This window comes from Balaenoptera borealis (genome assembly GCF_965194805.1).
Source record: "Balaenoptera borealis genome assembly, chromosome: 1".
Taxonomy (NCBI): Eukaryota; Metazoa; Chordata; class Mammalia; order Artiodactyla; family Balaenopteridae; genus Balaenoptera; species Balaenoptera borealis.
Window position 1 is genome coordinate 77,212,285 of NC_138860.1, and position 13,662 is coordinate 77,225,946.

Sequence of the window (13,662 nt, forward strand, 5' to 3'; positions counted from 1 at the left end):
CGTGGAATCCCCCACTCCAGATGCCAGTTGCAAGTCCAGATTGTCACCTGTGCTTCTGACTGACTGGCTATAGATTGGAGGTTCCAATAAACCCTTCCTTGGGTTCAATTAATTTGCTAGAGTGGCTCAGAGAACTCAAATAAACATTTTACTTACTAGATGATCAGTTTATTATAAAAGGGTATAACTCAGGAACAGCCAGATGGAATAGATGCCTGGGGCCAGTATGGGTGAAGGGCACAGAGCTTCCTTGCCCACTCCGAGCACGGCATTTTCCCCCAGTCTCCACATATTCACCAACCCAGAAGCTCTCCAAACCCTATCCTTTGAATTCTTTTTTTTAAAACATCTTTATTGGAGTATAATTGCTTTATCCTTTGGATTTTTATAGAGGGTTCATTACACAGGCATGAATGATTAAATCATTGCCCAGGGCAATTGGTTAAACCTGCCACTCCTCTCCAGGAGGGTCAGGGTAGGTGGGACTGCGTTTCAACCCTCTCATCACAAGTCTGATTCTAACTTCATTAATTTTACTGAAGGCACCCCCCTTTTTTCCCCCTCTGATCCCTTAGGTAGTGTTAAGTGTTTTAGGAGCTCTTTGCCAGAAACAGGATGAAGGCCAAATTTATTATTCATATTGTGATTCTCAACATCATGCTCCCCAAGGATGGATGTGAATGGCAAGGTCTGGGCTCCCATCTTCTGTTGCTTATTCAAAAGGGGAGCCAAAGGTTCCAGTGAGGTCTCAGTGTTTCATCTATGGAAACAGGAAGCTGATGACAGCAGTCCTGGCCTGTGAGCAGATCAATCTTTTTACAGTTTTGCTCAAAGTGCAAATCTGATCATAACATTCCCCACCTCCCATCACCATACTTTTTCTTTATTGCTCCTGTGGATTAGGGCAGTGGTTCTCAAATAGGGTGGGAGGTGGGTGGTATCTCTTCTCAGGTAGGGCTGCCAGATTTAGCAAATAAAAACACAGGAGACCCACTTACATTTTAATTTCAGATAAACAGTGAATAATGTTTTTAGTATAAATGTGTCTCCTGCAATATTTTTCTGGTGACCCTACCCCCAGGGAACATTTGGGAATATCTGGAGACATTTTCATGACTGGGAGGTGATGTGTGGGTGGGAGAAGTACTACTGGATAGAGGCGAGGGGTGCTGTGAAACACCTTCCATTGCACAGGACTCCTCCCCCAAATGGAGAATGATGTGGTCTGAAATGTCAGTAGTGCTGTGGTTGAGAAAAGCTGGATAGAGGATTTCATCTTTACCATTTTTTTTAAAGCAATTTCCACAAAGGTCAGTTTCATTATTGGTGGTTAGTACATTTAACAGTTAAATAGATTTAAATAATGTAAGGTGACTGCATGACTGCAGCATTGGTAACTAGACAGATTACCAATTTAACTAGAAGCCAGCTAACATGAAATTGCCTACACATTTAAAATACAGTTCTTGTTTAGATGGTCTTTTGTTTTGATCACTGGGGGTCAGGAGAGGGGGAGGGAAGCCTACTGTCAAAGGGGAAATGTATTCAGGCCAAACCTTCTGATATCTCTTCCCAGAAGTTTCTACAGCTGGATTCACCCCCAACCCCAGAGAAAGCCCAGGTTCATGGCTTCCAGCAGTAATGTTCTTCCTGTTTACCAGTACAGACAGTGTCAGCTTCATACCAGGCACAGAGGCTGAATGTAGCCCATTCCAAGTGAACTACAATTGTTGACTTTTGCAGAAACAGAAGCAGTGGGATCCAACTGATATTTAGCTGCAATGTCCAAATGAGTGCAGCTGGTACCTAATATCCAAGCAAGATTCATCCAAGTGTCAAGATCTTCACATCCTTTCTGATAAATCGATCCTCCAAATTCTGTCCCCAGAATCACTGGCATAGTATGCAACTGGAAGTCCCCAGTCCTGTAAGGCACTGAAAATTTATTCCTTTTCAGCTTTGATTTGGCACTCTCCCAGGTCATGGGCTGGTACCCAGCAAGCTAGCCACCACAGTCAAAGACAGCTGAACCATGGATTGCAGGTCCAGCAAAACCCGAGTCAACATCACAACCAAGGTTTATACACTCCCTCTTGTAAGAAGACTTGATTTTACCATTTTCCTTTACCATGCTAGTGTGAGAAGGTAGTACCAAATCTTATAATCAAACCTTGAAAAATCTGGTCCTCATTTGTAATTTAATTCTGCTCCCAGAGTGTTATCAGTGTTCCATTGTTCTGTGCTAGATCAAATAGTATATGTATTTGGTCTCCAAGGTCCCAGGAAATTGACCTGTGTCCGTATTAGATGATCCAGATGTTGAGAATTTTGTGTCAGTGCATGATTTTGTTTTCACATCCAGACAACCCCAAACCAAATCCTTCACAGAAAATATCTCTGGCAGATTTGCCAAGGTCAGCCCATGATAGAGCCCATGATAGAGGAATACACATTGTTCACATACTCCATGGCAAGACTGTGAGAAGAGGTGGCCTGGTGTTTCCTGAGGGGAGAGTTGCAGCCACAGCTGAGGCCACTGCACTTGCTCTGGGTTGGGCAGCAGCTGTCCTGGCTGGAGGGTGAAATAAAAGCCTTGTGGTTGTTCTTGGCTAAACCTGATTTGTATGGTACTTGGTCAACTCCTGTTAATGTACAGTTGATCCCTGAACAACGTGTGGGTTGTGAAGACCGACACTTTGCACAGTCTAAAATCCACATATAACTTATAGTTTGTCATCTGTACCCATAGTTTCACCATATCTGTGGTTCCTCTGTTTGTGGTCTGCAGATTCAAAGAACCATGAATTGTGTAATACTGTGTTATTTACTATTGAAAAAAAACCCACGTGTAAGTGGACCAGCACAGTTCAAACCCACTTTGCTCAAGTGTCAACTGTATTTGCTTTTTTCTAGTATCTTCTCTTTTTTTCACCTCCCTAATAAATCTTTGTTCCTTACTACCTCATTCCTGATTTTCCTTCCTGCTCTTTTATTCCTTCTTTCTCTACTCATCTTTGATACCTCTTGCCTTATTTCTCTCTCCGCATGTCAGGGTGTTACAAAATCAAACTTGAGTCCACATGCCTGTGTGCAGTAAAGCCAATCTACTGACACAGGGTTGTGGTGAAGGAAAGTGCAGTGTTTACTGCAGGTGCCCAGCAAGGAGTTTGGGTAGCTAATGTTCAAAAGCCCCCCGAACTCCCAGTGGCTTTCAGGGAAAAGTTTTTAAAGACAGGGCGAGGAAGAGGGTTACAGTGTGCGGCATCTACTAGTGGACATTTTTCTGATTGGGTTGATGGTGAGGTCATTGGGATCAACATCATCAACCTTCTGGTTCCAAATGGTCTGGGGTCTACCTGCTTGTGGTCAGCATATAGTTAACTTCTTCCACTTGGTGAGAGTTTTAGTAATTGCAAAACAGCTCCAAGGATATGGCTCAGAAGGCGTTTGTCATCTGGAAGGAGTATTTTTGGAGCACTGGCAAACTTTAATTTCTTAAACAGGATGGAGATTCATAGGTACTTGCTTTTCTGTAATTTGTGAAACTGTATATTTATGTTTTATATCCTTTTCTATATGTGTTTTAATTTTTTCCAATAAAAAAAATTTTTTTTTTAACAGTAAAGTATAAACAAGTCACTTGGAGAAGCTGGGCTGGATGTGAGGTTGGAAGGGGGTTGGCTATTTCCCACACTATTCTCTCTCCACACACACACATACTGTCAATTTTTTTTTTTTTTTTTGCCTAAAATACATTTTGAATTATGTTGATAAAGACTGGTGATTGGTTATGAGTCTAAATTCACAAAAAGCAATACTCTATCAGAGTCAATTTTTTATTCCTTCTTTTACATTCTTACCAACCCTCCTTCACCTTCCAACAATTTCCAGCTTGTCACCACACACAACACAGACTCAAACTCTACCTTGTCTCCCCAGTTGAGTCTGTCCTGTAGTGGAAAGATCAGTTGGCTGCAATCAGTACCTCCTAACATTTACCTCACTTTCCCCAGCTCCTTTTCACTGCCAAAGCTGTAACATTCCTTGCTGTTTCTACAGTTTCCCTCTTAACTTCTCTTGCTGATTCCTAACTTCTAGTGCACATGGAAATTCAGTGATGAGAGGAAGTGATCTACAGGGCATACGGGCACAAAGTGGGGAAGAGAAAGGTGGAGAGGGCAAGTGCCAGGTGTTCACGCAATCCCACTGACCAGCAGCAATGGGTCCCTCTTCCTTTCAGATATATGAGAAATTTGACTCTAAAGCCCATCCTGACAGCCTGTTTCCAGAACCATTTCTGGTGCTATTTATCTTAGCCTGGATCCTCCACATGTGAAAGCCTGAGGCAAAGATGAAAGTGCTAACACTTGAGTTGGGAGCTGCCAATTCAGAAATAAGGATTAGGAAAAAATGGAAGAGATGAAGAAAACATTAGAAACTATGTTATTTGTGACCTCTCTGCCTATCTCTTTATAATGATTCTGGAAGAGGCATGGAGGATGCAGAGTCCTGACCAGAAATCTGTCACAGGTCCCATGGTGGATTGTCCAGTGTGAGAGAGAGCTTGGCTGACGACAGCTGATTCCATATGAGGGACAGGAACGAGTAAGGGCAGAGAGAGGAAGGGGGGAAAGAGAGGAAGTGGTCAGGAGGTAAAGAACGTGAAGCGCAAAAGAAGTGAGAGTAGGGAGAGTGATGGCAAAGTCGAGGTGCTGGGGGGTGGGCAGGATCATTGAGGGAGGAGAGAAGGTGAGAGAAGGTATTCAAATGTCCCAGTGACACCATGTGCAGTAGAAACAAGCCATCTCCACTGAGCTGTTCTTAAACTGCAGACTCATGAGCAAAAGAAATGATTGCTGCTGTGTTAAGTCACTGGGTTTGGAGTGGCTTGTTGTACCACAGTAGATAACTGATCCAACCTCCATGGTGTGCAGTTTGAGCCTGGGGGTATAGCTGATGACATAACTGTTTTCATTGGGATTATGGAAGTGCTTTGTGGTTTATAAGGACCCTTGCTAGCAGCAGCAGTGTGGGGAAGGGATTGGAGTGGGCCAACACTGGACACAGTGAAGATTACGAGGGGGCAGGAGGCCAGTTCAGGAATGGAGGACCTTGTTCTATGGTCACCAACATCATTCCATGTCCAGATGATTAGTTGGAGGCAATCAAAGTCATTCCACCCTTCTGGCCAGAGGCTGATTCTGGAGTGGGCATGTGTCCTATCTCTGCCCAATGAGACAGTAGGAAAAGTGTGCTGGAGCCTCTGGGAAAAGCTTCATTTCTTCTAAAAAGGAGTCAGAGGAAGTGATCCCTCTTTTTGCTCTTGATATTTCTTAGTCTTATAGATTGTTATGGGTTGTCCAATAGAAGAATGGGCAGAAGACCTTAACAGACATTTCTCCAAAGGAGACATACAGATGGTCAGTAAGCAGATGAAAAAATGCTCAACATCACGAATTATTAGAAAAATGCAAATCAAAACTACAATGAGGTACCACCTCATACCAGTCAGAATGGCCATCATTGAAAAGTCTACAAATAACAAATGCTGGAGAGGGTGTGGAGAAAAGGGAGTCCTCCTACACTGTTGGTGGGAATGTAAGTTGGTGCAGCCACTATGGAAAACAGTGGGGAGGTTCCTCAGAAAACTAAAAATAGAATTACCATATGATCCAAGAATCCCACTCCTGGGAGTATACCCAGACAAAACTATAATTAAAAAGGATACACGCATCCCTATGTTCACAGCAGCACTATTCACAATATCCAAAAAATGGAAAAAACTTAAATGTCCATCGACAGATGAATGGATAAAAAAGATGTGGTACATATATACAATGGAATACTACTCAGTCATAAAAAAGAATGAAATATTGCCATTTGCAGCAACATGGATGCATCTAGAGATTATCATACTAAGTGAAGTAAGTCAGAAAGAGAAAGACTAATAGCATATGGTATCACTTATATATGGAATCTAAAATATGGCACAAATGAACCTATCTACAAAACAGAAACAGACTCACAGACATAGAGGACAGACTTGTGGTTGCCAAGGGGGAAGGGTATGGGGGAGGGAAGGACTGGGAGTTTGGGAAGAGCAGATGTAAACTATTATATACAGGATGGATAAACAACAAGGTCCTACTATATAACACAGGGAACAATATTTAATATCTTGTGATAAACCATAATGGAAAAGAATATAAAAAAAGAATTGTCTATATGTGTATAATTGAGTTACTTTGCTGTACAGCAGAGATTGGCACAACATTGTAAATCAACTCTACTTCAATTAAAAAATTATTAAAAAAATTTAGATTATGATGTGTTGAAATGTGTTTCCCCCAAATTCATACCAGAACTCTAACCCTGAGTACCTCAGAACGTGAGTGCATTTGGGGATTGGGTCTTTAAAGAGTTTTTGAAGTTAAAATGAGGCCATTAAGCTTGGGTCCAATCCACTCTTATTGGTATCCTTACAAGAGGAAACAATTTGGACACAGAGTCATGAGGGATGCATCACAGAGGAAAGACCTTGAGGACACAGTGAGAAGGTGGCCATCCGCAATCTGCAAGCCAAGGAGAGAGGCCTCTCAAGGACCTAGACCTGCTAACATTTGATCTAGGACCTCTACCTTCCAGAAATTTGAGAAAATACACTGTTGTTTAAGTGCCCTGCTCCCACACAAGTCTGCGGTGTTTTGTTATGGTAGACCTACAAAACTATTACACAGGTGCTGCTTGGAGCACTGACAGACATTTTACTCTCAGCCAGAGGATGAGCCAGGGTAGAGAGGCTGAAAGTGCTGGGGTCTTGAAGACAGTGAGCTGGTGCCGAGTCAATCAATCCTGAAACTGCCCTGCCTCTAAATTTCCTATTTCATAAGGTGATGTATTTACTTTTTGTTTAAGCCACTTTGAGGTGGGTTTTCTATTAGTCCCAGATGAAAGTCTTGTAACTGATCTAGACCTGAACTAATCAAGCGTCAGAGGCAGTAAGACTTGAGGGCGGTGGTGTGGGAAACAGATTTAAGAGGAAGTAGGAGGTAGAATAAATGGGACACAGTCATTGATTGTGACTGGATGTAGGTGGTTTGAAGGGGTGCTGTCCCTAAGTTTACTTCTACCATTTCCCCAGATGCTTAGGTGCCGTCAACTTTAGGTCATTCCATAATTTATATCCCACGAAGGATGAGATGCACAATGAAATTAAAGATGTCAAAATATGAAAAGCTATATCTTAGAATCAATAAAATAATGTATTACAAGAAGCATAAGTTTTCTTTTTTTTAAAAATAAATTTATTTATTTATTTTTGGCTGCATTGGGTCTTCGTTGCTGCACGCACGCTTTCTCTAGTTGCGGTGAGCGGGGGCTACTCTTTGTTGTGGTGTGCGGGCTTCTCATTGTGGTGGCTTCTCTTGTTGCAGAGCATGAGCTCTAGGCGCGTGGGCTTCAGTAGTTGTGGCACGTGGGCTCAGTAGTTGTGGCACGCAGGCTCAGTAGTTGTGACATGCGGGCTCAGTAGATGTGGCTCATGGGCTCTAGAGCACAGGCTCAGTAGTTGTGGTGCACAGGCTTAGCTGTTCCGTGGCATGTGGGATCTTCCTGGGCCAGGGCTCGAACCCGTGTCCCCTGCATTGGCAGGTGGATTCTTAACCACTGTGCCACCAGGGAAGTCCCAAGAAGCATAAGTTTTCTTTGGAGTTTTTCTTGGGCACTGTTTCATTTTCCTTTATCAATGTATCCGAGTATTTTGTGTAAGTCAATACTTTGAACCTACAAAGACAGAAGATGTTAGCTTAACAACAACAACAACAAAAGGCTCAATCTTAGCCTAAGGCTTGCAATGTTATCAGCGATATAATAAAGTGATGTATTAGGTATGTGGTAATCACTGTGGATGAACTGATCAATTCTATTATAGCTGAAGGGAGAATCCGAGAACAGAAGAATGCCATTGGGACAGAAATGATAGATGAAGCTTGAAGCATCAGAGGTGGTTTGTACGGACTTATCCTGAAATGTAGTCTCTTCATTTGCTCATCTGTAGTAAATATTCACCAGTTTGTGGGAAAATGAGAAAATAAAAGACAAAGTAGTGTCGCTGTGTGAAACTACATTTATTTCAACTGAAGATTTATATGTATTCTGAGACGATCAGTTCCAATTTTCTCCTTAAAATATCTTTTTTTCTATGAAATGATGATGATGGTTGATGTTTAATTGAAAACAATTTTTTTGTGTATGTTTTGCCAGAAGGAAGGACACAAGCAAAAAACCGAAAGTAACACCAGTTCTTATTAGTCTTGTCCCCATGTGTGTATTTTTTTTTTTTTTGAAAATAACACAGGTCCATGAAATCCCTGCATCTGGACACTATGCTGCTAGTTGATCTTTAAGATTTGTCTTTTATAGTCTGTTGAGCTTCTAGAGAGAAAGCTCTTAGGGTCCAGCCGGCTGTCAGCTCTTGGCTTCTGGCCCCAGTGTGGAGGGAAATAGGGGACTCTGCACTGTGCTGCTGAGACTCAGACAAGATCTGTTGAGTGTGGAAGCCCGGATTCCAGCTCAGAGATGTGTGGAGGACAAGGGATCCTTAGCCTTCAAGTCTTTGTAGGACTGGACAGGGGTGGGAGCTGGGACTGAGGGGAAAACGAAGGTCAGGAAGGTAACCTTCATCTTGTTTTTCCTTAGATTACAGGGATCCACCCCGGCTTCCTGCTGTTTCTCATGGTGGCCACAAGAGGGTGCAGTGCAGGCGATTGTCTCCTGGAGCAGCACTTCCTCCCCTTCTCCTCTAAATGTCAATAACAGAACTGGGCTGGGCTGTTCTCAGGGTCCTGGAGACTCTGGGGCAGAGGGGATGTCTTTGAGCTGCACAGAGACCACTTCCTGCTGCAGACTTGAGATGCCTGTAGGCTGAGTGCTGATTTCTGGCATCTGGTGGGATCTGGCCTGTAGAAAGCAGTTCGGGTGTTGGGTGAGGCATGTCCTGAGTCCCAGCTCTGTGCCTCTGTGTGGCCCTCAGGGGCCTGTGGTAAGAACTGTGTCCCCTTCCAGCCTCTCCTCACTCCAGTGGGCTTGGTCTTGGGATTTCCAGAGGGGGTCGAATGGTCTGTTTTTTTTTTTTTTTAACATTTATTTATTTATTCATTCATTCTTGGCTGTGTTGGATCTTCGTTTCTGTGCGAGGGCTTTCTCCAGTTGCGGCAAGCGGGGGCCACTCTTCATTGCAGTCGCGGGCCTCTCACTATCGCGGCCTCTCTTGTTGCGGAGCACAGGCTCCAGATGCGCAGGCTCAGTAGTTGTGGCTTACGGGCCCAGCCGCTCCGCGGCATGTGGGATCTTCCCAGACCAGGGCTCGAACCCGTGTCCCCTGCATTGGCAGGCAGATTCTCAACCACTGCGCCACCAGGGAAGCCCCGAATGGTCTGTTTTGTTCCCAGGACTGCTCTCTTCCCAGTCTTCCTCTCCACAGCAGGACTAGCAATGGCATAAAAATTGGTCTTTCTCTTCATTGTCATTTAGGCATTTTTTCAAACAAGTAAAGCATGTTCCTCAATATTGTCTCACCTGGTCTTCACCAAATCACTGTTTACTAGCTTCGTTTTAGGTATGAAGAAACAGGCTCATATATGTTAGGTATAATTGCAAGTCCTCAGCTCTAAGTGTTGAGCTTCTTATAATTGAATACCTCTGACCTGAAAGCTTGGGATTTTTTGTTCTCCCAAACTTTTTGAATTGTCTGCAAACTCTTCAAAGTTTAGACTAGCACACAGGGTTCTTCATTCTACACCTCTGTTGGCCTGTTGGCCAGCTCTGACCACTTCCTACCTTACACCTCATGTTTCAGACGCATTAAGCTACTGACATTTCCTGACAGGTGGACCATGCTTTATTATTTTTTCCCTGCCTCTGGGCATGCTGTACTTCCTGCTTTGCATTCTCTTTTCTTCCAAATGAAAAGTCAGGTCTATTCTCTCAGGATAAGCTAAGGTGTCACCAGGACTAGGAGGCCTTCTTTGAGTAACCACTGGCATCCTTTCCCCAGACAAACCCCCTGCCCCCAGACTGGCCACTCCAGTATCCAGTCTCATCTCATAGTCTCTGTTTTGCTCTCCTGGGCTTGTCTTTCTTTTATTATTTATTCTTCTCAACATAATTTTCTGTTGAGGTAAATTCTTGGGGGAGTGTTTGATTTCTTTGAAAGGCCTGTGCCCAGGGCAGGACCCAGCATAGGCATGAGGTCATGTGGAGGGAGGGATGCAATAAGTCTGTGCTGGACGCTGGGTCAGGTGGGCTGAATGGAGAGGATGCTGGATACCTCAGGACCTTACATCCCAGGCAGTGAGGCTCTGCTCCAGTGGCGGAATGGGATTGGGACTAGTAGCAAGGAGAGGCTGGGTTTTGTGTCAAACCAGTAGTAAGAATAAAACTCTGCATATTCTCTGTGGTCAATACTTTGGTTATGCAATGGAAAGAGAAATGGACCTGTCATTTTTCTGTCCATCTCTGCCCAGAAGCTACAAGGAAATCAAAGAGAGGTGTTGTGGTGCCTGTGATAGGTGATGAAGCATTGACACCAAGCCCATCTGGACAGTTAGATTTCTGTCCACTGGGAGATTTTTAAAAATTGTGATAAAATTGAGATAATATAAAAATTACCATTTTAATCATTTTATGTGTACAGTTAAGTAGTATTGATTGTCTGCACAGTGTTGTGCATCTATTTTGCATCTAGTGTGCAAAATCACCACTATTTCCCAAACTTTTTCATCACCTCAGACAGAAACTCTGTACTCACCAACAATAACTCCATATTCCTCCTCTCCCCCAGCCCCTGTTAAATTCTATGTCTCTATGACTTTTCTATTTTAGGTACCCTGTTAAATTCTATGTCTCTATGACTTTTCTATTTTAGGTACCTCATATAAATGGAATAATGCAGTATTTGCCAATTTGTGTTTCACTTAGCTTACTTACATCAAGTTTCAAGGCTTATCCATGTTGTAGCATGTGTCAGAACCTCATTCCTTCTTACCCATTGTATGTATGCATCACATTTTGTTTATCCATTCATCTGCTCGTGGATACTTGGGTTGTTACCTCATTTTGGCTCTTGTGAATAATGCTGCAGTGAACACTGGTGTAGAAGCATGTGAGTCTCTGTTTTCAGTTGCTTTGAGTATATACTTAGGAGTGGAATTGCTGGGTTTCAATGTTTACATTGTTGAGGAACGTCACTGGAAGTTTTGATAATTCTATGCTCTGCCTCAGTCACGGGGCATGGCCTTCTGAACTCAGGGAGACTCCAGTGCCAGTAGGGGCACTCAGTGATAAGATTCAGTGGAGGAGCTTTAGGCCATGTTTCTAGTTCCCAGGACCATTTTGGTTGTGGAGTCTGAGATGGACCCTGTGCTCTCAGACAGGGCATCTCTGGGCTGGTTCCTTCCGCAGATGGCCTGTGTTTCCTCCACACTGAGAATGGTGTTGTCTACCAGACGTTCTGTGCCATGACCTCTGGGGATGGTGGCTGGACCCTGGTGGCCTGTGTGCACGAAGACACATGTCCAGGAAGTGCACAGCGGGTGGTCACTGGTCCAGTCAGCAGGGCGTCAGGGCAGACTACCCAGAAGGGGACGGCAACTGGACCATTTACCACACCTTTGGGTCTGCAGAGGCAGCCACCTCTGTCGGCAGACTACAAGGTTGGTGGCACTGACCACCCAGCTGGGAAAGGGTGGGGAGCTGAGTGTGGCTGGAGCAGAGCGTGTGGAAGGGAGGGTGGGAGATGGGGATGAGGAGGTAGGGCTGGAGAAGAAGAAGGAAAGAAATCCATGTCTTGAATCACGACTTCCTCCCACCAAGGCTGTTTGTGTGTGGGGGGCCTCATCATGCGCTAGAGGGTGGAGTGTATGAGCGCTGCTGGGCACCTGCCCCCTGGAGCCCAGAGCTCTCAGCTCAACTGAGAGCTGCATGTGTGGGTCTTTGGCTGGTGGGACCTGCCGGGCTTGTCAGACTGAGTGTGTGTCACTCTCCTGAACCCTGGCTACTACGATTCCAGGCCCGGGACCTGGGCATCTGGCATGTGCCCAACAAGTCCCCCCCTGCAACACTGTAGGATCAGCTCCCTGCGGAGGTACCGCACCAACAGTGGCTTCTTCCTGAGTTTGGCTTCTTCCAGTGTTTCATCCTACCAGGTGCACAGGGCTGCTGGCTGGGGCTGGTTTCCTGAGTGTAGAGACAAGGAAGTGACTGAGGTTGGGCATGTTGTCCTATCATCATGTTCCCCTAACGAGGATTCTGTGATGGCTCCTGTCCTGCTTATCTCAGGAGTTCTGAGCCAGGCGAGGGAAGAGACCTATGGGAGAGGAGGATTCAGCAGGGGGGTGTGTGGGGGGGGTGGGTTTCGGGGAGGGGGACAGAGGGAGAGAGAGAGCGAGCAAGAGCAAGGAAGGGCATGCATGGTGGCCCGGGCTGTCAGAGACGCAGATCTCTTGAGTGACTGTCATCAGGAAAATCGAAAGATCTTTGACTGGTTTTGAAATAATCTTAGTGACTGAGGAAGCATTGTTTCGCCTTTGCCCTCTAAGAATGGCAGCATCTCTGAGAGAGTGAAAGCTATTGTCCTCACGCAATGACTTACTTGTACCTTGTAGACATTCCCCATGAAACGCGGAGGATAGTGTTGTACTGACAATGGCCTGGCAATACCTGTGGTCTGTGATTTTGGTGATTCCCAGAAAATGGCATCTTATGACTCACCCCTTGGCCAGAGTGAGTCTTTAACGCTCCTCTGAACTTGTAATAGGACAGGCGATACATTCAATTATGTTAGGTAACAGTTATGTTCACTTACTACAGCCTGGTTCTCTTCTATAAACGTTATGTGTGTTGTCTCATTGAATCTACTCTTGACATCAGAGCTATTACCAGATCCATCTTATAGCGTAGGAAACTGAAGCACTGTGTGGGTTCAAGAGCTTGCCCAAGGTCCCCCAGGGTATACATTGGAGAGTCAGGGTTCAGAATGAGGAAATTTGGCTCCAGACTCTTTACTTCTCTAACCTCACCGTCAGCCCCTCTGTAACTTGTTAGGACCAGGCTGGATTCATGTGCACGGGGCAGAATAACCAACACAACAGTGAGACAGTTTTATTTCTATTGTGATGGGTAACCATTAGTTTATTTTAGTGAATCTGAAGTTGGCAGCGTAATATCCTTCATGGAGGCTGAGCCTTTGATATAAAATTAAAAGCAGTCATTATTTATGTTTGGGAATTTGAGACTTTAAAGGAGAACAAGAAAAGTGTGAACAGGATCAGAGTGAGTAAATCTGCCAATACAGCCACTGCGCCCTTGGAGGTGTTTGGTGGTGATCTTCCTCTATAGGTGAGTTTCTCCTTTCAAGCCTCTGGCAGACCAGGGGCCGTCTCTGAGGAACGGCTCTTGATCTCAGGGTGGGGAAGAGGTCCCTCTTGGCTAAGTTTGAGGCCAGATGCACCAGCGACTGTTCACAGAGGTGCTGGGCTCCACCAGTCTGGCTGGAGTATTGGGCACAGAGAATCTCTGGGGCAACCTAAACAGGCTATTTCTAGTATGTTCCTTAATACTGTTTTCTGCCTCTTGTTTTCAGAGGACTTCACTGTGGATTTGTCC

General features: G+C 44.6%; 2 pseudogenes across 2 annotated transcripts; one reads left to right on the top strand and one right to left on the bottom strand.

Moving 5' to 3' along the window:
- Positions 1–399: 399 nt before the first annotated feature.
- On the bottom strand, positions 400–11,489 carry LOC309631976 (non-selective voltage-gated ion channel VDAC2 pseudogene; annotated as a pseudogene). Its single transcript has one exon. The product of its transcript is annotated as a non-selective voltage-gated ion channel VDAC2 pseudogene (transcript).
- LOC309618410 (intelectin-1-like) lies at positions 10,308–12,942 on the top strand (annotated as a pseudogene). Its single transcript has 4 exons — positions 10,308–10,350; positions 11,410–11,711; positions 12,028–12,112; positions 12,690–12,942. The product of its transcript is annotated as an intelectin-1-like (transcript).
- Positions 12,943–13,662: the final 720 nt, after the last annotated feature.